Raw genomic sequence first — 26,770 nt, 5'->3', positions numbered from 1 at the left:
AAAAAGTCTGGAGCTGCCAAAGAGACAAGAGACTTTTTCTTGCCTCTCTGTTTCCTGGTGCACCAGGAGAGGGGATTAAGAGTGCTGCTTAAAGGAGCTCCAGAGAAGGATGCGAGGAAATAGTTAATCAAGCACAGAGAGTCCCATACAGGATAAATCCAAGGAGAAACACGCCAAGACACATATTAATCAAACTATCAAAAATTAAACACAAAGAACAAATATTAAAAGCAGCAAGGGAAAAACGACAAGTAACACATAAGGGAATCCCCATAAGATAAACAGCTGATCTTCCAGCAGAAACTCTGCAAGCCAGAAGGAACTGGCAGGACATATTTAAAGTGATGAAAGAGAAAAACCTACAACCAAGATTACTCTACCCAACAAGGATCTCATTCAGATGTGAAGGAGAAATTAAAAGCTTTACAGACAAGCAAAAGCTAAGAGAATTCAGCACCACCAAACCAGCTTTACAACAAATGCTAAAGGAACTTCTCTGGGCAAGAAACACAAGAGAAGGAAAAGACCTACAATTAAAAAAAACCCAAAACAATTAACAAAATGGTAACAGGAACATACATATCGATAATTACCTTAAATGTAAATGGATTAAATGCCCCAACCAAAAGACATAGATTGGCTGAATGGATGTAAAAACAAGACCCATATGTATGCTGTCTACAAGAGACCCTCTTCAGACCTAGGGACACATACAGACTGAGAGTGAGAGGATGGAAAAAGATACTCCATGCAAATGTAAATCAAAAGAAAGCTGGAGTAGCAATTCTCATATCAGACAAAATAGACTTTAAAACAGACTATTACAAGAGACAAAGAAGGACACCACATAATGATCAAGGGATCTATCCAAGAAGAAGATATAACAATTGTAAATATTTACGCACCCAACATAGGAGCACCTCACTACATAAGTCAAATACTAACAGCGATAAAAGGGGAAATCAACAGTAACCCAATCATTGTAGGGGGCTTTAACACCCCACTTTCACCAATAGACAGATCATCCAAAATGAAAATAAAGAAAGAAAAACACGCTTTAAATGATACATTAAACAAGATGGACTTAATTGATATTTATAGGACATCCCATCCAAAAACAACAGAATACACATTCTTCTCAAGTGCTCAAGGAACATTCTCCAGGATAGATCATATCTTGGGTCACAAATCAAGCCTTGGTAAATTTAAGAAATTTAAAATCATATCAAGTATCTTTTCTGACCACAATGCTATGAGACTAGATAGCAATTACAGAAAAAAATATGTAAGAAATACAAACACATGGAGGCTAAACAATACACTACTAATTATCATTTCCACAAGGAAACATGTAAACAACATTCATTACTTTTACTTCTTCTTTCTTACTAAGTCTTAAACTACAATCTGTTTCATTTCAACAATGAAAATAATGCATCTGTGTTTCATTTCAACAGGAAACCACTATACACAAAATACTATTATTATTTTTTTCCATTCTTTTCTGTTATCGTTGACAGGTTGTCTATGTTTTCCATTTCAAACATAAAACAGTAGGAACACCCCTAGATTAAACTTTATTTTCTCTCAATTAGTCTTGGATGCAATGTTTTATCAATGTTGATATGTAAACATCTAACACGTAATTCTTATAAATTTTTCTTACAATCTTTGAAATACAATGCTATCATTCTAACACGTAAGTAATAAAGATTTACTTTACCATTCTTTTAATCTTTCCTGTCTTTGATATGGAGTATGTTATCAATTTTCATCATTAAACAATTACACGTAAATTACAATTAGTTTATTCTAACATCTTTGTTTTCTTACTAACTCTTTGGATACACAAGTGCATTCAACACCTAGGTAATCACTTTGAGATTACCAATTCTAGAGTTTCATAAGCCACAATATGGTTAAGTGGCACCATACGAGCCAGTGGAACTCGATGTCGGGGCAGAGGGAGCAAATACATATGGAACAATGTGTACCATTAAGGAAATATACAGTGGTACCTAAAGCAAAAGCACGCCGCAAATAAACCTACTTAATGGGGAAGTAGAAAAAACCTAATCTGAGAGGGGGGGGGTCATTTAAGCCTACCGAAGCCTGAGCATCTACCCAACAGCAAAAGGCAATATCCTTAGCAGACTATGTGAGGGAAAAGTGAGAAAATACTGTGTTATGGGGGAATACATACTTTCCCAAGTCTTCCAAGAAAGAGTATAGAAACTGTAAATCATAGGAATGTCTACACTCTTTGTGAGATAGGGACTTCTCTTTGCTTAGCACCTGGAAACGTACTAAATCAAAAATCACAATACTTGTTGAATGTGTGTGGAAGAAGGAATAATCTTAGCCAGGGTCTGAGACCTGGGAATTCAGGCAGCATAATGGCTGATGAAGATAACCAGTATTTAGTGGGCATAGTTTGTTTCCTTTTTAGTTCATACAGTTTCTCATCAGCCACCTGAGGAAATCAGAAATACAGAAGTTTGCAGGTCCCTATAGGGTAAATTATGCAAACACTATACCTCTAGCAGAGTTTCAATTGAATCTGACTTGGTTCCAGTGCCCATAAATGGATAAGTGAACCATGCAGGGTGGATCGGAAATGTGTACCATGACTGGGTCATCTTACGTCACTACCCCAAACTGTGGAGAGTAACCAGAAAATGTAGAGGGCAGTGGGCAAGAGCTCAGCGACATTTCAAATTCCTCTATTGTCCTTTTTAAGTTCCTCTTTTATAGAGACTTTACATATCCAGTGTTCCTAACCCAGGTTTCCAGAACAGTAGACTTTATATATTGTCCTTACAAATTGGGTTTCTGGCAAAAAAAAAAAAACAAAAAGCGACCGCTTTCTGGCCACCATCATTTTGAAACCCTCCCTGTGCTGGGAAATCACTCTGAACACTGACCCATTTCATGTCGGTCCGCTGTGTCCCCGTGCAGCATCGCCTCCAACTGAGCCTGACTTCAGCGAGTTTCTGTCGTCCCAAACGGTCATGAAAAATCCATTCCCCTCGTAGCAATGGCAGAACATAATAAATCACAAACTTCACAGCTCATCAAGGAGGTCAATTGCTGGCAGAAGGCTCTTGAGCACACTTGTAATTGGATTGAAGGCAAGCCTAATGACAAGAGGTGGTACAAGTGGCCTCAGGGCTGGGAGTGACGGCAGAGAGAGATAGAATCCAGTTTACATACCATTGTTTTATCTCAGATGTTGAGGGTGCTTGATACCTTCTCGCACATAGTCTGGAAGGGGCTCATAACCTCTGAGAAGATGTGGTTGTTAACGTACTGAACTCAATTCCTTAGGTGGGTGGCCTGAGAGCTCTGGACAGGACATGACATCTCTGTGGAGACAGGTGACAGTAAGGTAGATACAGTGAATCCACTGAGGTGGCACAGCTCTATAGAGAGAAAATGTACGGTTATTTCAGAGAATGAGGGACAATGAGCCCCAAATTTTAGGTACCGTAAGGCTCTAGAATAAACGACTGTGTTCATTGTTTGCAATAGTTTTTAACAATGTGGACTTTGGGATCAAAGACTTTTTAATTTGTGACACCCTGAAAAGTTACTTTAACCCACTCTGAAGTACAGGTTAATCTTGAAAAAACGTGCACAGCAAGTCATTATATACAGAACTGCAGGAAAGATGAAGTGAAGAAATTCTCCATGGGCACTTAGTATAATACGACATAATCAGGGTTGGATCGATCTGATTCACTTATTTTGCGAGGATTTCTGGGAATCATCCAAACTGAGGTTTTCCTTTGGACAGTACCCAGAATACAATCTCCTCATTCAGGGTTAACCGGGGGGAAATACGGAGCAAAATTATCTGGCAGTGTTAACTATTGGGGCCCTCCATGGGCAGGTGCATTAGTCCCTATAGCTTAATCTTCTCCATCTGAATGCCTCCCCTTCCTCTCTAGAGAGCTGTAAAGTCCAATAGAAGAAGTACTAGTCTTTTTTCACCAAGTTCTTTACATGACTTCTTTTACGATCTGCCCCCACGGTCACGGAATGAATGATGAATGATGACACAGCTTCCTTTTCTAACCTCATCTGCTGCTCAACAACATAAGGTACCCCTCTCTCCCCCGGCTAGTTTCAAACTCCCAGCAGTGCCTGTGTGTCGGGGAAGGGCAAAGAGAAATGGCTACAATGAGCTTAGAGATCCAAGCATGGTCTCTTCTGTGTTAACAATGGTGTGATCAGTGAACCCGGTTCCTCCCCACCCCCTCACCAACCTGAGCATTGGTGCAGTTGATCTGTGAGCAAGAAGAAAGCAAGCTGAGCTCCTGTAGATCGCAGCCGCCCAGGCCGATGAGAACGGATCTGAAGTTCCTTCGAATTATAAGGTTTTAAAAAAGGGGATGTTTACACAAGAGTAAGGCTTTTCATCAGGTGGATCCCCGAAGCCCAAAGGGTGACGACTTCACTCAGATTAGCCGATCCAATTTTCCAGGTTCTCAATGCACACCCCAGATCCAGACCTGCAGGATCTTTTGTGCCCAGACATTCGACCTATCGATTGCAAATCTCCTGCAGCAGACGTGTAAGACCCAACATTCTGCTGAATTTTACCACAAATGAAGAGGGAATTGCTCTTGTTCTCAAGGTACTATTGAGGGAATATCCACTAGTAATTCCTGGGTTCCTGAGCTGACTGAGCTCAGACGCTGAATTACCAATCCCAGGCACCTGACTCTATATCGGAGCTTCTTCAGCTTAAGGATAGAGTGCTGATAGTAAAATGCATTCTAGAAAACAGAAGGTAATGGGGTCCCAATTCATCATAGCAGATTGTCCCTCAGTCTCACAGTCCCCACGGTCACATCTTAAATCTAAGATCCTCATTTGGGCCCCTGTAAGGAAAGGAGAGACAGAACGACATAGAGACAGCTGATTTTATCTAACCCAGCAGATCAATAATGAGAAGCAGGGACAGAAACATTTTAACCCTGGTTTTCACTTCAATCGCCATTCATTCACTAATTCTTTCCAAACAATGCAGCGTCTTTTTCAATCCTTTCCCCACCCCCTCCTTCAGAGACAATGCTGACCACCATAGCTCTGCCTTCCTCAAATTATTTCCTTCCTCTGAGGAGCTCAAGATGCAGAAGAGTACGACGGGGTATCACCTTCTTTCCCCACAAATACAATCAGATACATCACTGTTAACAACTCTACAAGAACACCTACTGAATGCCTGCCAGAAGTCCTCAGACCACCCAAACAGGCAACCAACTCCCAGAACCTGGGTAGGGTAAAGAAAAAACAAGACAAAGAATAAGGATGGGGACCTGCACGCAGTGTGGGTGACTGTGAAGGAAGGAAAGGTTTTCCACACACTAGGAGCCCTTTGTGGCAGAGACCTTGCTGGTGGCGAGATGGGAGCTTCGGAGCCATGTAGGAAGAGTGCAAGCAACAGGGTGCGGAGGGCAATGTGGATAGATTTCCTTCCGCAGATGTATCATGGCCAAACAGCGCTCACCCATCCTGCGAAGCTTGTCTGCTCACCCTTGGGGCGGCAGTGGCTGGAGCTGAGGCTCGGGCATCAGAGGTGATCCCAGTGGAGAGGACTGTGGTTGGCTGCAGGACATCACCTGAAGGGAGCTAGTGCACCATGGAAGCTGGGAGGATCCGTGAAAAAATTGGACTGAAGGAGAGGGGAGGGAATAGGATGGCTGAGTGGGGTGTGGGGTCAGCACCAGCCCCTCCCCACGTTACCATCCCTAAGTCTCCCTCCAGGAAGACCCCTCTGCCCTTGCCCGCCCTAGAATTACTGCTGTCAGCCGTACCTGGGTCAAGGCGGAGCCTCCGGAGGTCAAGAGCTTGCTGGGAGACATCAAGTCGTTTGCTCAAGGTCAGCTGCGGAGTGAGAGATGGAGAGAGCCGCTCTGAGGCTGTGGTGGTGGCAGGGAAATCGGGGGCGAGGGGGACGGAGGACTGGAGGAAGGAGAGGTGGGTCTGAGCACTGGCACACAACATGCCTTGATTCTGCATTACCTTTAGCTGCTCCATTTCTTCTGGCTTCAACTTATCCCGCACAGAGTAGGGAACAGCGGAGGGCCTGACAAAGACAGGTATATGCAGGAAGAGGTGGGGTAAGCACCAGGAACTCTAGTTCCAAAGAAGACAACCAGCCCCTGGCCTGTACTCCTTCCTCAGAATGAGGTACACGTAACGCCCTCGACACACACCTTTTGGCTCTCCTCGTCACGAATCTTGTAGCTGACATCCATCAATGCAGAGGCAGTGCTAGCTTCCTGGACAAAGAACCGAGCCCCATTTTGCATAAAGTGGAACTACAGGGATTGAATGCAACAGCAATAGTATCAGAAGCCAACAGACCCTGCTGAACCAGGTCTCTCTCTCCTCCTTCCCTGTGCACACGTCTGGGTTCGGCATCCTTTCTTACGTCCACTGGAGTGAAGGGGACACTGCAATGTCTCTGGATTGAGCTCATTAGCCATGTCCTGTCATACTTTATCCCATTAAGGAATCTAAGGATGAAAAGGAGCGATGGGAGAGAGGACAGACAACAGGGAATTTAGGCTGGAGAACGAACCTTTTCCTGTTCTTTTCCGGCCTTCTACTAAGCTTTAAAGGGCTTTTAAAGAAGGGTCCACTGGCATGATTTCTTATGGGTGTGCATAATATGGATTTCCTAAATACTCTTTCTCTCCAGTCAAACTCTCTTCCACATAATCAAGGTGTCAGAAATGATCTTCCTTTTATAAATTTCCAGGAGATCCTACCCAGTGCAGACACAGCTTGCCCCTCAGACAAGGTCTCCAGAGGCTCAACCCTCTTTTTTCTCAAGATTGCTTTGGCAATTTCGGGTCTTTTGTGGTTCCATATAAATTTTTGGATTCTTGGTTCTAGTTCTGTGAAAAATGGCATGGGTATATGATGGGGAATGCATTAGATCTCTAGATTACTTTGGGAAGTATGGACATTTTAACAATATTAATGCTTCCAATCCAACAGCATGGGATATCTTTCCATTTCTTTGTTCATCTTCAGTTTCCTGCATCAGTGTTTCATAGTTTTCAGATAGGGCTTTCACCTCCCTGGTTAGGTTTACTCCTAGGTGTTTCATTTTTTTCAATGTGATTTTAAATGGAGTTTAAAAAAATTTTCTGTTGGTGATATTTCACTATTAGTGTATAGAAATACTATTAGTGTATAGAAATGCAACAGATTTCTGTATGTTAATCTTGGATCCTGAACGTTTGCTTCATTCATTCATTAGTTCTAATAGTTTTTGGGTGGAGGCTTTAGAACTTTCTATACAAAGTATCATGTCATCCGCAAAGAGTAACGGTTTTACCTTGTCCCTTCCAGTGTGGGTACCTTTTATTTCTTTTTTCGTCTGATTGCTGTGGTTAGGACTTCCAATACTATGTTAAATATAAGTGGTGAGAGTGGGCATCCTTACCTTGTTCCTCAATTTAGTGGAAAGTCTTTCAGCTTTTCGCCATTCACTATGATGTTGGCTGTGGGTTTGTCGTAAATGCCCTTATCATGTTGGGACATGTTCCCTCTATACACACTTTGTTGAGAGTTGTTGTCATGAATGGATGTTCAATTGTGTCAAAAGAGTTTCCTGCGTCTATTGAGATAATCATGTGATTTTTATCTTTCATTTTGTTGATGTGGTGTCTCACACTGATTGATTTGCAAATGTTGAATCTTCCTTGTGACCCTGGAATAAATCCTACGTGATTTATGGTGTATGGTCCTTTTGATATATTGTTGGATTTGTTTTGCTAATATTTTGTCCAGGACCTTTTCATTTGTATTAATCAAAGATACTGCCCTCTCATTTCCTTTTTCTGTAGTGTCTTTGTCTGGCTTTGGTGTCAGGGTATTGGTGGCCTTGTTGCATTCTTATTTTATGATGTCTTTGAAATGCCATGTGTTATCATTTCAACAAAGCAACAACATATACAATTCATTTAACATGTTTATCTTTCTAAGTCAGAAATGCAGTAGCAAAGTGGAGGTAACAACAAGTTATTAACTATTTTTATTAATTATTAATTAAGTTTTACATTATTTTCTCTGTTTTTGAAATGCAGTTTATCACTTCAACATGTAAGCAATAAGAAAAAATAATTGTAAAAAATTTTTTACTGAGTCTTTAAAATGTGTGTGTTATCATTTCAACAAGGAAACAATGTAAACAACATTCATTACTTTTACATTCTTCTTTCTTACTAAGTCTTTAAACTACAATCTGTTTTCATTTCAACAATGAAAATGCAATCTGTTTTCATTTCAACAAGGAAACACTATACACAAAATACTAATTATTTTTTCCATTCTTTTCTGTTATCGTTGACATTTTCTATGTTACCATTTCAACATATAAACAGTAGGAACAACCTATTAGTTAACTTTATTTTCTCTCAATTAGTCTTTGGAATGCAATGTTTTATCATGTTGATATGTAAACATATAAACACGTAATTATTATAACATTTTTCTTACTAAGTCTTTGAAATACAATGCTATCATTCTAACACGTAAGTATATAAAGAATTTAATTTACATTCTTTTATCTTTACTGTCTTTGATATGGAGTATGTTATCATTTCATCATGTAAACAATACACGTAAATTATCAATTAGTTATTCTACATCCTTTGTTTCTTACTAACTCTTGGATACACAGAGTGCATTCAACACCTAGGGTACATCACATTTGAGATTAGCCAAATTTCTAGAGTTCAGAAGCCACATATGGTTAGTGGGCACCATACTGAGCAGTGCAACTCTAGTGGAGGGGCAGAGGGAGCAAATACATATGGAACAATGTGTACCATGAAGGAAATATACATGGTACCTAAAGCAAAAGCAGCCGCAGAATAAACCTACTTAAATGGGGAAGTAAGAGAAAACCTATCTGAGGAGGTAGCATTTAAGCCATGACCTGAGGCCTGAGCAGCTACCCAACAGCATAAAAAGGCCAATATCATTTGAGCAGACTATGTGAGGGGAAAAAGTGAGAAAAATACTGTGTTATGGGGGAATAAATAATTTCCCAAGTCTTCCAAGAAAGAGTAGAGAAACTGATAAATCATAGGAATGTCTACACTCTGAGTGAGATCAGGGACTTTATCTTTCTTAGCACCTGGAAAAGTACCTAAATCATAACAGATACTTGGTGAATGTGTGTGGAATAAGGAATAACTGAGCCAGGGGTCTGAGACCTGGGAAATCAGGCAGCAATATGCTGATGAAGATACCAGTAGGTAGTGGGCATAGTTTGTTTCCTTTTAGTTGCATACAGTTTCTCATAAGCCACCTGAGGAAATCAGAAATACAAGAAGTTTGCAGGTCCCTAGAGGGTAAAATTATTCAACAACTATGACCTCTAGGAAGAGTTTCAATTGATCTGACTTGTGTCAAGTGCCCATAAATGGATAAGTGAACCAATCAGTGTGGATAAGGAAATGATGTACCATGACTGGGTCAGCTTACGTCACATACCCAACACTGTGGATAGTAACCAGAAAATGTAGAGGGCAGTGGGCAAGAGATCCAGCGGACATTTCAAATTCCTCTATTTCCTTTTTAAAGTTCCTCTTTTATAGAGATCAGTTTACATATCCAGTGTTCCTAACCCCAGTTTCCTAGAACAGTAGAACTTTATATATGTGTCTCTACAAACTTGGGTTTCAGGCAAAAAACAAAAAAAACAAAAAAAGTGACCGCTTTCATGGCCACACATCAGTGTTGAAACACCTCCCTGTGCTGTGGAAATCACTCTGAACAACTGACCCATTTCATGTCGGTCCGCTGTGCCCCGTGCAGCATCGCCTCCAACTGAGCCTGAACTTCAGCAAGTTTCTGTCGGTCCAAACGGTCATGAAAAATCCATTCCTCGTAGCAATGGACAGGGACAGGATAAATCACATACTTCAGCTTCATCAAGGAGGTCAAGTGCTGCAGAAGGCTCTTGAGCACAGGCATTGTAATGGGATTGAAGGCAAAGCTAAGGACATGGAGGTGGGTACAGTGGCTCAGGGCTGGGAGGACGGCAGAGAGAGTAGAATCAGTTATCATACAATTGTTTATCTCCAGATGTTGCAGGGTGCTTGAGACCTTCTCCAGCAGAGTCTGGAAGGGCTCATAAACCTCTGAGAAGATGTGGTTGTTACTGAGACTCAATTCCCTTAGGTGGGTGGCCTGAGAGCTCTGGGACAGGACAGTGACATCTCTGTGAGAAAGGTGACAGTAAGGTAGATACAGTGAATCCAACTGAGGTGGCACAGCTCTATAGAGAGAAAAATGTAAGGTTATTTCAGAAGAATGAGGGCAATGAGCCCCAAATTTTAGGTACCTAAGGCTCTAGAATAAACTACTGTGTTCATGGTTTGCAATAAGTGGTTAACAATGTGGACTTTGGGATCAGACTTTATAGATTTGTGACCCTGAGAAAGTTACTTTACCACTCTGAGGTACAGGGTTTTAATCTTGAAAACGTGCACAGCAGTCATTATTATACAGAACTGCAGGAAAGATTAAGTGAAGAAATTTCATGCACTTAGTATATACGACATAATCAGTGTTGGATCTGATTCACTTATTTGGCGAGGATGGGTCTGGGAAAGCAGCCAACTGAGGGTTTCCTTTGACTAGTACCCAGATGACAAGCTCTCCATTCAGGGTGTAAGCATGGGGGGAAATACAGGAGCAAAATTATCTGGCAGTGTTAACTATTGGGGCCCATCCATGGGCATGTGCATTAGTCCTATAGCTTAATGCTTCTCCATCTGAATGCCTCCCCTTCCTCTCTAGAGAGCTGTAAAGTCCAATAGGAGAAGGACTGAGTCTTTTTCACCAATATATTTACAGACTTCTTTTAGGATCTGCCCACGGTCACTGAATGAATGAATGAATGAATGAGCACAGCTTCCTTTTCTAACCTCATCTGCTGCTCAACATAAGGTACCCCTCTCTCCCCCGGCTATGTTCAAACTCCCAGCAGTGCCTGTGCTGAGGCAAAGAGAGAAATGGGTTACAAGGAGCTTAGGAAGATCCAAGCATGGTCTCTTCTGTGTTAACAATGGGGTGATCAGGGAACCCAGGTTCCTCCCCACCCCCTCACCTGAGCAGTTTGTGCAGTTGATCTGTGAGGCAGAAGAAAGACAAGCTGAGCTCCTGGAGATCGTCCAGCCGCCCAAGGCAGAGGAGAAAAGATCTGAAGTTCCTTCTATTATAAGTTTTAAAGGGGATGTTACACAGAGTAAGGCTTTTCAGGTGGATCACCTGAGCCAAAAGGGTGACGACTTCACTCAGATTAGCCTGATCAATTTCCAGGTTCTCAATGCACCCCAGATCCAGAAACTGCAGGATACTTTTGTGCCCAGACATTCTATCGATTTGCAAATCTCTGCAGCAGACATGCAAGGACCCAACATTCTGCTGAATCTTACTACAAAGGAAAGAGAGGAATTGCTCTGTTCTCAAGGTACTATTGAGGGAAATATCCACTAGTAATTCCATGGGTTCCTGAGCTGACTGAGGCTCAGACCCGGAATTACCAATCCCGAGGCACCTGACTCTATGCTGAGCTCCTTCTATCTTAAGGATAGAGTGCTGAGAGTAAATGCATGACTGAAAACAGAAAGGGAATGCGGTCCCAATCTCAGAGCATATTGTCTTACAGACCAGATCACTCCTTAAATCTAGGATCCTCAGTTTGGGCCCCCTGTAAGGAAAGGAAGAGACAGAACACATGAGAGATAGCTGATTTTAATATAACCCAGCAAGATCAATGATGAGAAGCAGGGACAGAACACTTTAACCCTGGTTTTCACTTCATTGCCATTCACCAAGAAGTTCTTTCCACACAAATGCAGCATCTTTCATCCTTTCCCCACCCCCTCCTTCACCTCCGGTCTTTCCTTGTCTCAATGCCCATATTCCACTTCTGTGTAATTGCACTCAAATCCATTCATAGTATCCTCAAACACCTCTATTCTATAATCAACTCTATAAGGCAATAGAGTCCCCAAGGACCGACAGCTCTGCAAAGACTGCAGTATTCACCACTGGCTACTGTCGGGAGACCGTTAGGTATTCCCCTGCCCCAGGCTACAGCATACACTCCTGCTCACTCCCTGTGTCTCTACTCATCATAGTCTTACCAAGAGGAAGAGTTCTGGGCAGGGAGGATCTGCAGACCATCAATCATGGCTTCCAAGATGTCATAGTATGATTCCCGTGTGTTCAATGACCCAATATGGAGACAGCGAAAAGGCCAAACCCTCACCATTGCCTTTAGGATCGTCTTATGCCCACTGGAGAAGGCAGCGTTGAACAATGGAACAAAGAGGTCTCTTGGGATTTCGTCCAGGGCATGGATAGCTGCAGGCTCATTATTCAGCAGACTCTTTGCAGCAAGCTCAAGGAGGGTGACTGTGGTCTTTTGGTCCATCTTCGAAAACCTGCTTCAGAGTGGAGAATTTTTAGAAATCCTGAGAAGGTATCTATAGTCACTTGTTTGCTTCCAGGGTTAGCTGTGGACAAAATACTTATTGAATAAGTATGCGGTGAATCATAGGGCCAACTCAAGTGACCACTACTATAGGAATAGAATGAAAATGGACTTGTCTGTTTATTTAAATAAATATGTGTACACAAACGTGTGTACACACACACACACACACACACACACACTTACATGAGATAAAATGCCATTAGAAATCAGAGGTAAGTTAGCAGAAGACAATGCTGACCACCTAGCTGCCTTCCTCAAATTATTTCCTCCTGAGGAGCTTCAAGATGGCAGAAGAGTAAGAAGTGGAGGTCACCTTCCTGCCCACAAATACATCAGAAATACATCTACATGTGGAACAACTCCTACAGAACACCTACTGAATGCTGCCAGAAGTCCTCAGACCTCCGAAAAGGCAAGAAACTCCCCAAGGACCTGGGTAGGGTAAAAGAAAAAACAGAGACAAAAGGATAGGGATCGGACCTGCACCAGTGGGGGTGAGCTGTGAAGGAGGAAAAGTTTCCACACACTAGGAAGCCCCTTCGTGGGTGGAGACTGCTGGTGGTGAGGGTGGGAGCTTTGGAGCCACAGAGCAGAGCGCAGCAAAAGGGCTGCAGAGGGCAAAGTGGAGAGATTCCCGCACAGGGGATTGGTGCTGACCAGCACTCACCAGACCCAGAGGCTTGTCTGCTCACCCACGGGGGCGGGCGGTGGCTGGGAGCTGTGACTCGGGCTTCGGAGGTCGGATCCCAGGGAGAGGACTGGGGTTGGCTACATGAACACAGCCTGAAGGGGGCTAGTGCGCCATGGCTAGCTACGAGGGACTCCGGGAAAAAGTATGGAGCTGCCGAAGAGACAAGATACTTTTTCTTGCCTCTTTGTTAACTGGTGCGCCAGGAGAGGGGATTAAGAGCACTGCTTAAAGGAGCTCCAGAGAAGGATGCGAGGAAATAGTTAATCAAGTCCAGGAAGCACAGAGAGTCCCATACAGGATAAATCCAAGGAGAAACACGCCAATACACATATTAAGCAAACTATCAAAAATTAAACACAAAGAACAAATATTAAAAGCAGCAAGGGAAAAACGACAAGTAACACATAAGGGAATCCCCATAAGATAAATAGCTGATCTTCCAGCAGAAACTCTGCAAGCCAGAAGGGAGTGGCAGGACATATTTAAAGTGATGAAAGAGAAAAACCTACAACCAAGATTACTCTACCCAACAAGGATCTCATTCAGATGTGAAGGAGAAATTAAAAGCTTTACAGACAAGCAAAAGCTAAGAGAATTCAGCACCACCAAACCAGCTTTACAACAAATGCTAAAGGAACTTCTCTAGGCAAGAAGCACAAGAGAAGGAAAAGACCTACAATAAAAAAAACCCCAAAAGAATTAAGAAAATGGTAACTGGAACATACATATCGATAATTACCTTAAATGTAAATGGATTAAATGCTCCAACCAAAAGATATAGATTGGCTGAATGGATACAAAAACAAGACCCATATGTATGCTGTCTACAAGAGACCCACTTCAGACCTAGAGACATAGAGAGACTGAAAGTAAGGGGATGGAAAAAGATACTCCATGCAAATGTAAATCAAAAGAAAGCTGGAGTAGCAATTCTCATATCAGACAAAATAGACTTTAAAACAAAGACTATTATAAGAGACAAAGAAGGACACTACATAATGATCAAGGGATCAATCCAAGAAGAAGATATAACAATTGTAAATATTTACGCACCCAACATAGGAGCACCTCACTACATAAGGCATATACTAACAGCCATAAAAAGGGAAGTGAACAGTAACACAATCATAGTAGGGGACTTCAACACCCCACTTTCACCAATGGACAGATCATCCAAAATGAAAATAAATAAGGAAAAACAAGCTTTAAATGATATATTAAACAAGATGGACTTAATTGATATTTATAGGACATCCCATCCAAAAACAACAGAAAACACATTTTTCTCAAGTGCTCATGGAACATTCTCCAGGATAGATCATATCTTGGGTCACAAGTCAAGCCTTGGTAAATTTAAGAAATTTAAAATCATATCAAGTATCTTTTCTGACCATAATGCTATGAGACTAGATAACAGTTATGGAAAAAAATCTGTAAGAAATACAAACACATGGAGGCTAAACAATACACTACTAAGTAACCAAGAGATCACTGAAGAAATCAAAGAGGAAATCAAAAAATACCTAGAAACAAATGACAATGAAAACACGAGGGCCCAAGCCTATGGGATGCAGTATAAGCACTTCTAGGAGGAAAGCTTATAGCAATACAATCCTACCTCAAGAAACAAGAAACATCTCAAATAAACAACCGAACCTTACACATAAAGCAATAGAGAAAGAAGAACAAAAAAAAAAACCCACACATAGCAGAAGGAAAGAAATCATAAAAATCAGATCAGAAATAAATGAAAAAGAAATGAAGGAAACGATAGCAAAGATCAATAAAACTAAAACCTGGTTCTTTGAGAAGATAAACAAAATTGATAAACCATTAGCCAGACGCATCAAGAAAAAATGGGACAAGACTCAAATCAATAGAATTAGAAAGAAAAAAGGAGAAGTAACAACTGACACTGCAGAAATACAAGGGATCATCAGAGATTGCTACAAGCAACTCTATGCCAATAAAATGGACAACCTGGAAGAAATGGGCAAATTCTTAGAAAGGTATGACCTTCCAAGATTGAACCAGGAAGAAATAGAAAATATGAACAGCTCAATCACAATCACTGAAATTGAAACTGTGATTAAAAATCTTCCAACAAACAAAAACCCAGGACCAGATGGCTTCACAGGCAAATTCTATCAAACATTTAGAGAAGAGCTAACACCTATCCATCTCAAACTCCAAAATATAGCAGACGGAGGAACACTCCCACACTCATTCTACGAGGCCACCATCACTCTGATACAAAAACCAGACAAAGTTGTCACAAAGAAAGAAAACTACAGACCAATATCACTGATGAGCGCAGATGAAAAATCCTCAACACAATCCTAGCAAACAGAATCCAACAGCACATAAAAGGATCATACATTATGACCAAGTGGGGTTTATCCCAGGAACGCAAGGATTCTTCAGTATATGCAAATTAATCAACGTGATACATTATATTAAAAAACTGAAGGAGAAAGCCCATATGATCACCTCAATAGATGCAGAGAAAGCTTTTGACAAAATTCAACACCCATTTATGAAAATAACCTTCCAGAAAGTAGTCATAGAAGGAACTTCCCTCAACATAATAAAGGCCATATATGACAAATCCACAGCCAACATCGTCCTCAATGGTGAAAAACTGAAAGCATTTCCACTAAGATCAGGAACAAGACAAGGTTGCCCACTCACACTACTATTATTCAACATAATTTTGGAAGTTTTAGCCACTGCAATCAGAGAAGAAAAAGAAATAAAAGGAATCCAAATTGGAAAGAAGAAGTAAAGCTGTCACTGTTTGCAGATGGCATTATACTATACATAGAGAATCCTAAAGATGCTACCAGAAAACTACTAGAGCTAATCAATGAATTTGGTAAAGTAGCAGGATACAAAATGAATGCACAGAAATCTCTGGCATTCCTATACACTAATGATGAAAAATCTGAAAGAGAAATTAATGAAACACTCCTATTTACCATTGCCACAAATAGAATAAAATATCTAGGAATAAACCTACCTAAGGAGACAAAAGACCTGTATGCAGAAAATTATAAGACACTGATGAAAGAAATTAAAGATGATACAAATAGATGGAGAGATATACCATGCTCTTGGATTGGAGGAATCAACATTGTGAAAATGACTCTACTACCCAAAGCAATCTACAGATTCAATGCAATGCCTATCAAACTACCACTGGCATTTTTCACAGAAATAGAACAAAAAACTTCACAATTTGTATGAAAACACAAAAGACACCAAATAGGCAAAGCAATCTTGAGAACGAAAAGTGGAGCTGGAGGAATCAGGCTCCCTGACTTCAGACTATACTACAAAGCTACAGTAATCAAGACAGTATGGTACTGGCACAAAAACAGAAATATAGATCAATGGAACAGGAGAGAAAGCCCAGAGATAAACCCACACACATATGGTCACAGTATCTTTGATAAAGGAGGCAGGAATGTACAGTAGAGAATGGATAGACTCTTCGATATGTGGTGCTGGGAAAACTGGACAGGTACATGTAAATGTATGAAATTAGAACACTTCCTAACACCATACACAAAAATAAACTCAAAAGGGATTAAAGACTTAAATGTAAGGCCAGCCACTGTAAAACCCTTGGAGGAAACCAGGCAGAATGCTCTATGACTTACATCACGGCAAGATCCTATTTGACCCATCTCCTAGAGAAATGGAAATATAAACAAAAACAAGCAAATGGGACCTAATGAAACTTAAAAGCTTTTGCACAGCAAAGGAAACCTTAAAGAAGACCAAAAGACAACCCTCAGAATGGGAGAAAATATTTGCAAATGAAGCAACTGACGAAGGATTAATCTCCAAAATTTAGAAGCAGCTCAATAACAAAAAAACCCCAATCCAATGCAAAAAAGGGCAGAAGACCTAAATAGACATTTCTCCAAAGAAGATATACAGATTGCCAACAAACACATGAAAGAATGCTCAATGTCATTGATCATTAGAGAAATGCAAATCAAAACTACAATGAGATATCATCTCACACCAGTCAGAATGGCCATCATCAAAAAATCTAGAAACTATAAATGCTGGAGAGGGTGTGGAGAAAAGGGAAAACTCTTGCACTTTTGGTGGGAATGTAAAATGATACAGCCACTATCGAAAATAGTATGGAGGTTCCTTAAAAAACTAAAAATAGAACTACCATATGACCCAGCAATCCCACTACTGGGCATATAATCTGAGAAAAGGTCATGAAGTACCTAGGGGTAAGCATGGAGTTTAGGATATGGAGAGGGGGAAGGGTAAGCTGTGACAAAGTGAGAGAATGGCATGGACATATATACTCTACCAAACGTAAAATAGGTAGCTAGTGGGAAGCAGCTGTGTAGCACAGGGAGATCAGCTACATGGTCTGTGACCACCTAGAGGGGTGGGATAGGGAGGTAGGGAGGGAGGGAGATGCAAGAGGGTAGAGATATAGGAACATATGTATATGTATTACTGATTCACTTTGTTATAAAGCAGAAACTAACACACCATTGTAAAGCAATTATACACTAATAAAGATGTTAAAATAAATAAATAAATATATATATATATATAAATAGGGGAAGAACCAGATTTGACACACACAGAAAAGGAAATGGCAACGTGACCACACAGGCAGAGGTTGTTGTGATGTGACCACAAGCCAAAGGATGCTGGCAGCCACAAGAAGCTGGAAGAAGCAAGAATGGATTCTCCCCTGGAACCTCCAGAAAGAGAACAGCCCTGCCCACACTTTGATTTCAGCTCAGTGATATTGACTTCAGACTTGGCTTCCAGAACTATGAAAGAATAAATTTCTGCCATTTTAAGCCACCAAAAAAATAATAAAGTAAAATAGATAAAGAAAAAAGAAAAAAAAGAAAATTGTCGGAAGAACCTAGGGGTAAGACGGGAATAAAGATGCAGACTTACTAGAGGCTGGACTTGAGGATACGGGGAGAGGGAAGGGCGAGCTGGGATAAAGTGAGAGAGTGTCCTGGACATATATACACTACCAAACATAAAATAGATCGCTAGTGAGAAGCAGCCCCATAGCACAGGGAGATCAGCTCGGTGCTTTGTGACCACCTAGAGGGGTGGGATAGGGAGGGTGGGAGGGAGGGAGCTGAAAGAGTGAAGAGATATGGGGACATATGTGTATGTATAACTGATTCACTTTGTTATAAGGCAGAAACTGACACACCATTGTAAAGCAATTATACTCTAATAAAGATGTTAAAAAAATTTTCTCCCAAAAGGATACAAACCAATAAGAAGGAAAATGTACATCTACACAAAAGCCACACCCTCATCATTACTTTAAAATGGAGAAGGCCAAAAATTCAAAAGAATTGTGAGTAAAAAAAGAAAAGTCATGAATCCTCACATAAGATTTGTCACACTCCCATTGCTAGGCTTTGTGGAAAACAAAAAGACCAAGAAAAGCTGCCAAGAGAGAGGAAAGAAGATGGAAAAGGGCTGAAAGCTGATCTAAAACTACAGCAGACGGACTAAGCCCAGAATAAATCTAAAAATACCAAAAATGTGTCCTAGAATATGAGAGCCTGGACTACAGGGAAGGCACTCCAAAATCGGAGCTTATGAAGGGACAGAGATGATTTAAAGTGCAGTCTTTGAAAGATATAACGCTTAGGGAAGAAGAAAGGCAAAGAGTTAGGGAGAAGCTTCCATTGGCGCTTGGGTAATGACGGAGAAAATAAACAAAAGGGGAAAATTAAGAATCTTGCAAGACATAAGAGAACCGGAAAATCAGAGCACTCAGGACTTCTCCCTTCATCACCAAAACAAACGAACAAAATAAAAAGGATCTGGACTTTGCCATACTAACAAAAAAATCACATTATTAAATTAGGAATCTTGTTGAAAAAACCAATATCATACAGATGAACAGAATGAAGGGAATTCCATACCAAACTTTGTTAAAAAAAAAAAAATAAAGAGAGATGAGGAAACAAAAGTGCATACATATTAAACCACCATGAAGGAGAAAAAGACTGGAAGTCAACACTCCAAAGAAAATTAATTACACTCTAGCAAGCATTGGAGGATATGACATCCACCTTAAATAAAATATTTTAAAAAATCAAAAGACAGAGCTTGACTATAAAGAAAGGCTGAAGCAAAGATTTTATAACCAACTGGGGTATCCTTTAAATATCACAGCCTACAGAAAAAGCTTTTCAACTTGTAGAAACTTAGGAAATTCTGCACCCCTCAGCCCTTGCTAAGGAAGCAGTCTGCAAACTGGCCCACTGAACCAAACCCAGCCCACTGCTTGATTTTGTAAATAAAGTTTTATTGGAACAAAGCCATGATCATTCATTTATGTATTGTCTATGAATGCTTTTGCACTACAGTAGCAAAGTTGAATAGAGTGACAGCGACACTGTGACCCAGGAACTTACAATATTTCCTATACTTCTCTTTACAGAATGTTTGCCAAGTAATCTAAAAGAGGAACTGGGATTGTGATCCCACTGCGATGAGAAGGAAAACTTCAGCAAAATACCCAATGGTGAGTATTTTACATACAATAGTAAAATGAAGGTGGAAGAAAGGGGAGAAGACTAATGTACAAAAGTTTTATGCTGTGAAAAAAACCCACAGAAACTCTGCAACTAAAAATGAGAGAAGGTAGAGAAGTAGAAGAAAATACAACAAACTTTTTATCATAATGCAGTAGGTGAGTGTTAAATGATACTGGAGGAAAAAATGCATAGACCAGAGAGTAAAGTTAAGAAAACAGGTGGTTCAGGATGATTTTAAGAAAGCATTAAATGTGACCAAAAACATGTCTTAATGATAAAAGCCAAAACTCATAATGAAGATATAACCCTTAGGAATATTTATGAACCAATAACAAACAAACACCTTTATAAAGCAAAAATGCAAGGAGATGTAGATAAAATAATAATAATAACAGGAAACAGTAACAGTAGGAGATTTAATACACCAAACTCAGTCTAAGGCTGATCAAGTCATATAAAAAAAGAGAAAGCTAATCAATAATGTTATATAGGGAATATATTCTTGTCAAAAATGGATCATAATTATCTCACAGAGATTAGATAATTAATTTCTATAAAGTAGAAATAGTACAAACAATCCTCTCTAACCCCAATGCTATAAAAGTTAGTAACAAAAATTGAAAACAGAAAGGCCTTTCCACCTGAAAAAAATTTTTAAAGCTTCTCTTAAAAACTGTTGAATATAAGAGGAGATGCAAACTGAAGTTGTAAAGAAGTTTTTTAAAAGAATGACTATGAAAAACTACATATCGGCATCTATGGGATACATTTAGAGTGGTGATCTGAGGCAAATTCACACAGTATGCACTTTTATGAGTAAAAATGCAAGAATGAAGATAAATTAATTAAAGTATGGCCTCAAAAAATGAAAAAAAAACAACTAGGAAAAAAAGAACAACTAAAGAAAGCAAAACATAAAAGCAGAAATGAATATGATACAAAATAGAAAAACGAAATCTTGTTTTTCAAAACAGACAAACCCCTAGCTGGCTTGATGAAGGAAGAAAGGGAGAGATCACACATAGACAAAATAATAAAAGACAAAGGAGAAATAATCATTGAAACAGAAAAAGGAAGAGATTACTTTGCCAACCTCTATGCAAATAAACTTGAAAATCTATATGAAATAGGTAACTTCCTAGATAAAGACAAATTACCAAAATTCTGATTCTAGTGTTAGAAAGCTTAAATTAGGCAATTTTCATAGAAGAAATAAAGTTATTACAGCAATACCCCCAAGAAGCACCTTGCTCAGATGGTTTTACAGGTGAATCCTAGTAAACCATCAAAGATCAAATAGTACCAAAGCTCTATGAGTTATGTAAGAACATTAGAGAGGAAGGAAACTTCCCTAACTTCTTATATGAAGCCAGTAGGATGCTAACAGGTAAAAGGTAGATACCAAAATACTAAATAGAATATTAGCAAACATCCAACAATACATTTAGAAACTAATATACTGTGATCAAGTGCAATTTATTCCATTAATACAAGGCTGGCTCTATATTAGGAATTCCATTGATATCATTCACCATAGTCATATAATTAAGGACAAATATCATATGATTAAAACCACAGATGCCAAACAAATCTTTGGGAAACTTCAACACCCATTCATGTTAAGAAAAGAAAAACCTCAAGAAGTGGGAAAGAGGGATGCATTCTTAACATGATAAAAGATATATAATTAATTCCTCATGCAAGTATTTTATTTAGTGGGGGACTACCAGAGGTTTTCCAATAAGCTCAGGAACAAGAAAAGTATGCCCATTATATCATTCCTTTTCAGTCTTCAACTACAAGCATTAGTCAGTTGACTAGAGAAATCAATTAATTAAGAAATCAATTAGAGAAATCAATTAGATTTGTGAGAATGAATAACAAGAAGTAAAGCCACCTCTGTGTGCAGATATTACCGTACACCTGAAAAGCACTATAGAAACAATGACAGATTGAGTAAAACAATAAGAGAAATCATCAAGGTAGTAGGATATAGAGTTAAATACAAAAGTCAGTGGTCTGTGTACACACACACACACACAGCTGGAGGACACTTTAGTAGAGAAAATTCCATATACAATAGCAAAAACAAAGCTTAAATGCATAGAAATAAACTTAATGAGAGCAGCTATGCAAGGACAATTTTTAGACACTCCTGAACGACATAGAAGGAAACTTGAATAAGCACAGAGACATTGGTCAATGTTCTTGGATAGAATAACACAACATTAAGAAGATGTCAGTTCTCCCTAAACTAATGTATAAATTTAATATAATCTCAAAAATATCAGCAAATGTTTCTATGGCGTTAGATCAATGGATAATAAAATTAATATTTTTTTAAAAATCATGCAAGAATAGCCAGGATACAAGTGAAAAAGAAAACCTGTAAGTGGGGAGTAATGATACCAGACATTAAAGCATGCTATAAAGCCTCGGTAATTATAACACTGTGGTACTGGTACATGAGTAGACAAATAGTCCAGTGAAACAGAATAGAAAACCCAGAAAAACAAGAATAATATATGGAAATTTCAGTATATGATGAAAGGGCATTTAAAATCACTGAGGCAAAGATGGACGTTCAATAAATGATGCTGGAACAAATGAGACATTTGGGAAAAGAATCAATGTAGATCCATACCACACACCATACACAAAAATAAACTTTAAACGGGTTAGGAATCTAAAAAAATGAAACCATAACAAAATCTTTGAGAAAATATGGCAGGACTCTGCTTTAACCTCAGCATAGGGAAAGGCTTTCTAACTGTGACTCAAATTTCCAGAGGCAATGAAAGAAAACAATGATCTATGTGACTACGAAGGATTTTTTTAATGTATGGCAAACACATCATAACTAAGTCAAAAGGTAATTGACAAACTGACATAAAGTATTTGCAGCATGCCTCACGGACAAATGAATAATAGTCCAAGTATATACAGAACTCTGAAGTATTGAAGGCTAATATTTCTACAGAAAAATGGGAAAAGATATGAACAGATAATTCACAAAAATATATGAAACAGTCCTCAAAATATACAGTCAAACTTTCTCATAATTTGACAAATGCATACTAAGACAATGCCGAGATATCATTTCTCACCTACCACATCAACAAAGGTCACAAAAGTAGGGCAACATGTTCTGTTAGTGAGTCTGTGGGGAAACAGTCACAGTAGCTAGTGGGAGTGAAAACCAGTACAACCCTTCTGGAGAGAAATTTGGAAATACCTAACAGAAATACACATGCACTCAACTTTTGGCCCAACAGTACTACTGCTGGGAATAAAACTTGAAGATCCATTTCCACCAACACAAAAATACTTATGCCTAAGGTTATTCACTGCAGCATTGTTTGTAGTTGCAGAATGTTGAAAACAAGTTAAATGCCCCTACATATGTCAGCCGAGTCCAATGCAGCTGTATATAAAGAGAAACAAAAACAAAAACAAAAAAACAATGAAGCCCTCTATGGCATAAAGAGTTTTTTTATGGAATGCTGTTAACTGAAAAAGGAAAAGTGCAAAGGAGCATTATAAAATGCCGTCCTTCATTTAATAAACAAGGGAATATAAGAACACATATATGTATCAGTTCATTTGTGCAGAGTAAATACAGGAAAGATTAAACCAGAAACTGAAGAGATTGGTTATCTACAGGGGGAGTGTGGGAAATAAGTGGCGAACGGGAGGGGCTTAGAAGGCATGAGGAAAGAGTGACACTTGTCTAATAGATGTTTCTGTGCAGCCCTGACTCTTTGAATCACAGTAATATTTCACATACCCCAGAATTAAATAAAAAATTAAAATCAACTAAGATGTGGGGAGGAGGCAAACTCAAATACAAACACCAACAAATTAACCTAACTATATTACAAATGAATGTCTTAACCACAGCTGAAGAGGTGACAAAGAAAATAGCTAAGCTAAGCAACTTAGGGAAATAGTAGTTCTTTGACTGCATCCTCTGAGGCCTAAGACATAAAGAACTGTACACAAACACAAGTTATCAAATCTGTTTCTAACAGGTGTATTGGGTAGCCTTTCTGCAAGTACTTCATGTATATATCAGGAATGAACAAGTAAGTAAATATTGAAGATAAGGAGAGCCAGGTGAGACAAAGAAGTTACAAACAAGGCTACAATGGATTAAAATAAGAAGTATCAGTATGAGCTCCTGGCTTTCAATATCTATGCATATAGATAGAGAAATTGAGAAGTACCTGTAAGCATGAGTATATACATACAATATATTTCCTTCATATGTGGATGGAGAGGGAGGACTTAGCAGCAATGAAACCGCAACAGCAATGAACACACACTGAGATATTGTTTTCTAAATGTCATTTTCCAAGAAAAGGAAGCATGGCTCTTTGCAGAAGTGTTTTGATTTCAGGGCCGTGGTGGGGACAAAAACACAAGATGAACAGGAATACCTTACAATGCCAGCAAGGAAGTACACAGAAAAGGATCAGGTCATGCTGAAAGAACACAGACCCCACCAAAAGGAGCTTGCAGTCACCAAAGCTGGAACAATTCAAGACACTAAATAATGATTTAATTTGATTATAAGTCACAATATAACATAGTTATTCATGATTCAATACTGACAAGTAATTTGATTAGCTATTTGATTCAATAATTTGAAATAAAACAAGTTTTATAAACAACTTGATAATTTATAAATAAATAAATGGGGGAGAAAAGACAGTTCTTCAGAATTCCAATGAACCAATGTAGTAGGAATAAGGAAATAGAAAGTCACCATTAAGTCATAATTGTTGTAGGCAAGATCAACAGATGGATTTTAAAAGTCGTGAATAACAGTCTGAGAAGAAATAGGATATTTTCATAGTCTGAAAGTATTTCCTACACGATATTTATTACTTACAAATAGGAAAACAGTACTATTACAATGGAGCAACACAGTTGTCCCTACCTTAATCAAGTGTTGCAAATGAATATCATCATTAATACAACATATGGACATCATGTACCCCCTCACATGATGCTTGGAGAAAGGAACAGAATAGCTTTTGCAGTGCCATGGTATAAGACCTAAAATTAAGGCACAGTGACATGTATGCCTTGACATTTGGGGGAAAACCCAGAGGGTCTCAAATGGACTAACCACAAGTTCCCATTCCCCTTTTGTGCTCCCAGGAAGAAGGTCCCCTAGCCAAAGAACCAGCCTTATCATGGGAACTAGCCACAGTGCCTGCTTGCCCCTGACTATCAGGTTTCAGTTCCCTACCAGCTCACAGAAGTATTCAAACAAGCCAGTCACATCCTCCCATGTGAACCAAGGGTCACCTCGTCCTCTTGCTACTACAGACTGCCCCCCACAGCCCCTGCTTGTTCACTCTCTTCCAGAGAATGACTCCTGTGGGGCTCTATCTGGCCAGTGGTGTCCTCCTCCCCAGGCTGTGAGTAAATGTTACTAATAAGCTGCCGTGAGTAGTATCTGTCCAGTGTCAGGTGTTGTGTGTTCAGCTACCCCCATAACACAAGGGTGGAAATTCCTCCATCACCAATGGGATGAAGGGGAGGAGAATAAAACAGGTATTGTTGCCAAAAATGTATAAGTTCAATCAAATCACAAGAACACATCAGACAAACCCAAGTTGACAGACATTCTATAAAATACCTGACCAGTATCTTCAAAAGCGTCAAGATTGGGAAACACCCAGAAAGCTTAAGGAACTGTCAGCCTGGAGGAGACTAAGGAGAAATGATGGCCAAATGCAAAGTGGTATCCAGAATGGGATGCTGGAATAGAAAAATGAGATTACTGGGACAAATGGTGAAATTCAAATAAAGTATGTAGATTAGTTAATAGTACTGCATCAATGTTAATTTCCTAATTTTGATACTTTTTTCTACGGCTATATAAGATGTTAACATTTAGGGAAATCTGGGTGAAGGCTTTCTATACTACTCACAAAGTTTCTGTGAGCCTAAAATTATTTCAAAATAAAGAATTAAAAAAAAATTCAGGGCTTTCCTGGTGGCACAGTGGCTTAGAGTCCGCCTGCTGATGCAGGGGACACGGGTTCGGAAGATCCCACATGCCGTGGAGCAGCTAGGCCAGTGAGTCATGGCCACTGAGCCTGCGCATCCAGAGCCTGTGCTCCACAATGGGAGAGTCCACAACAGTGAGAGGCCCGCGTACCGCAAAAAAAAAAAAAAAAAAAAAAGAATTCAGTGGTTAAAGGAATGGTTATTGTATAAACGACACTGTTTAATAATAGTTTAACTAATTGAAATATGGTTAGGAGGATGGATATATGCTCGTGCCGCATCATACATTAAAAAGCTATTTCAAACTGCTTTAGTGAGCCCATTAAAATAAATGAAAGTGCAGTTATCTCCAAGATGTAGATGAGTATTTATCTGCTTTTCAGAAGATAACCATTTTAAGTATGAAAGCAATGAAATACCATATATATATAGAGAGAGACAGAGAGGTCGGGGAGGGGGAGAGAGAGACATACATTTCAATACTTACAATTTAAAGTCTGAGATATCAAAACAAACCACAAAAAAAACTGAGGTGCAAAGGAGAAATACAATTTTTTTTTTTTAAGAAGCGAAAGGCTGATCGAGGGATTTTAAAGAGAGAGCGGGAAATGATTAGCCACACAACTGAAGCGAATCTCAGCTGAGGAAAGAGGAACCCACGGAGCGTGGACAGGACAGTGGACCCAGCAATCCGTTCCATTGCCTTTATTATTAACCCCCAAACCTTGATCCTGGGTAATTTAATTTAGGTCAATAGAGGCGTAATTTACAGAAAGAATGCTGTTGTAATTTACCTGATTGGAACAACAGTTGGAAAAAACTTCAGCTGTCCAAGACCCCAGCAGTAGGAGCAGGTTCCTCCCTCTCCGGAGCTCGCAGTGGAGAAGCCTCAGTGTTTCCGGAACTGGGCGTCTTACCGGTTCCCTCTCAAAGTTAAGCTCGCTGGAAAAG

At 39.5% G+C, this 26,770-nt stretch overlaps 1 protein-coding gene across 1 annotated transcript in view; it reads left to right on the top strand.

The window, feature by feature from the left end:
- The window catches only part of NXF3 (nuclear RNA export factor 3), a 1,139,741-nt gene that overhangs the window by 759,155 nt on the left and 353,816 nt on the right, over positions 1-26,770 (top strand). The window lies entirely within an intron of this gene.

This window comes from Monodon monoceros, unplaced genomic scaffold, assembly GCF_005190385.1.
Source record: "Monodon monoceros isolate NGI ecotype Baffin Bay Population unplaced genomic scaffold, NGI_Narwhal_1 Super_Scaffold_22, whole genome shotgun sequence".
NCBI classification, from domain to species: domain Eukaryota; kingdom Metazoa; phylum Chordata; class Mammalia; order Artiodactyla; family Monodontidae; genus Monodon; species Monodon monoceros.
The sequence above is the reverse complement of the archived record's forward strand: the minus strand, read 5'-3'. Positions and strand labels throughout refer to the sequence as shown.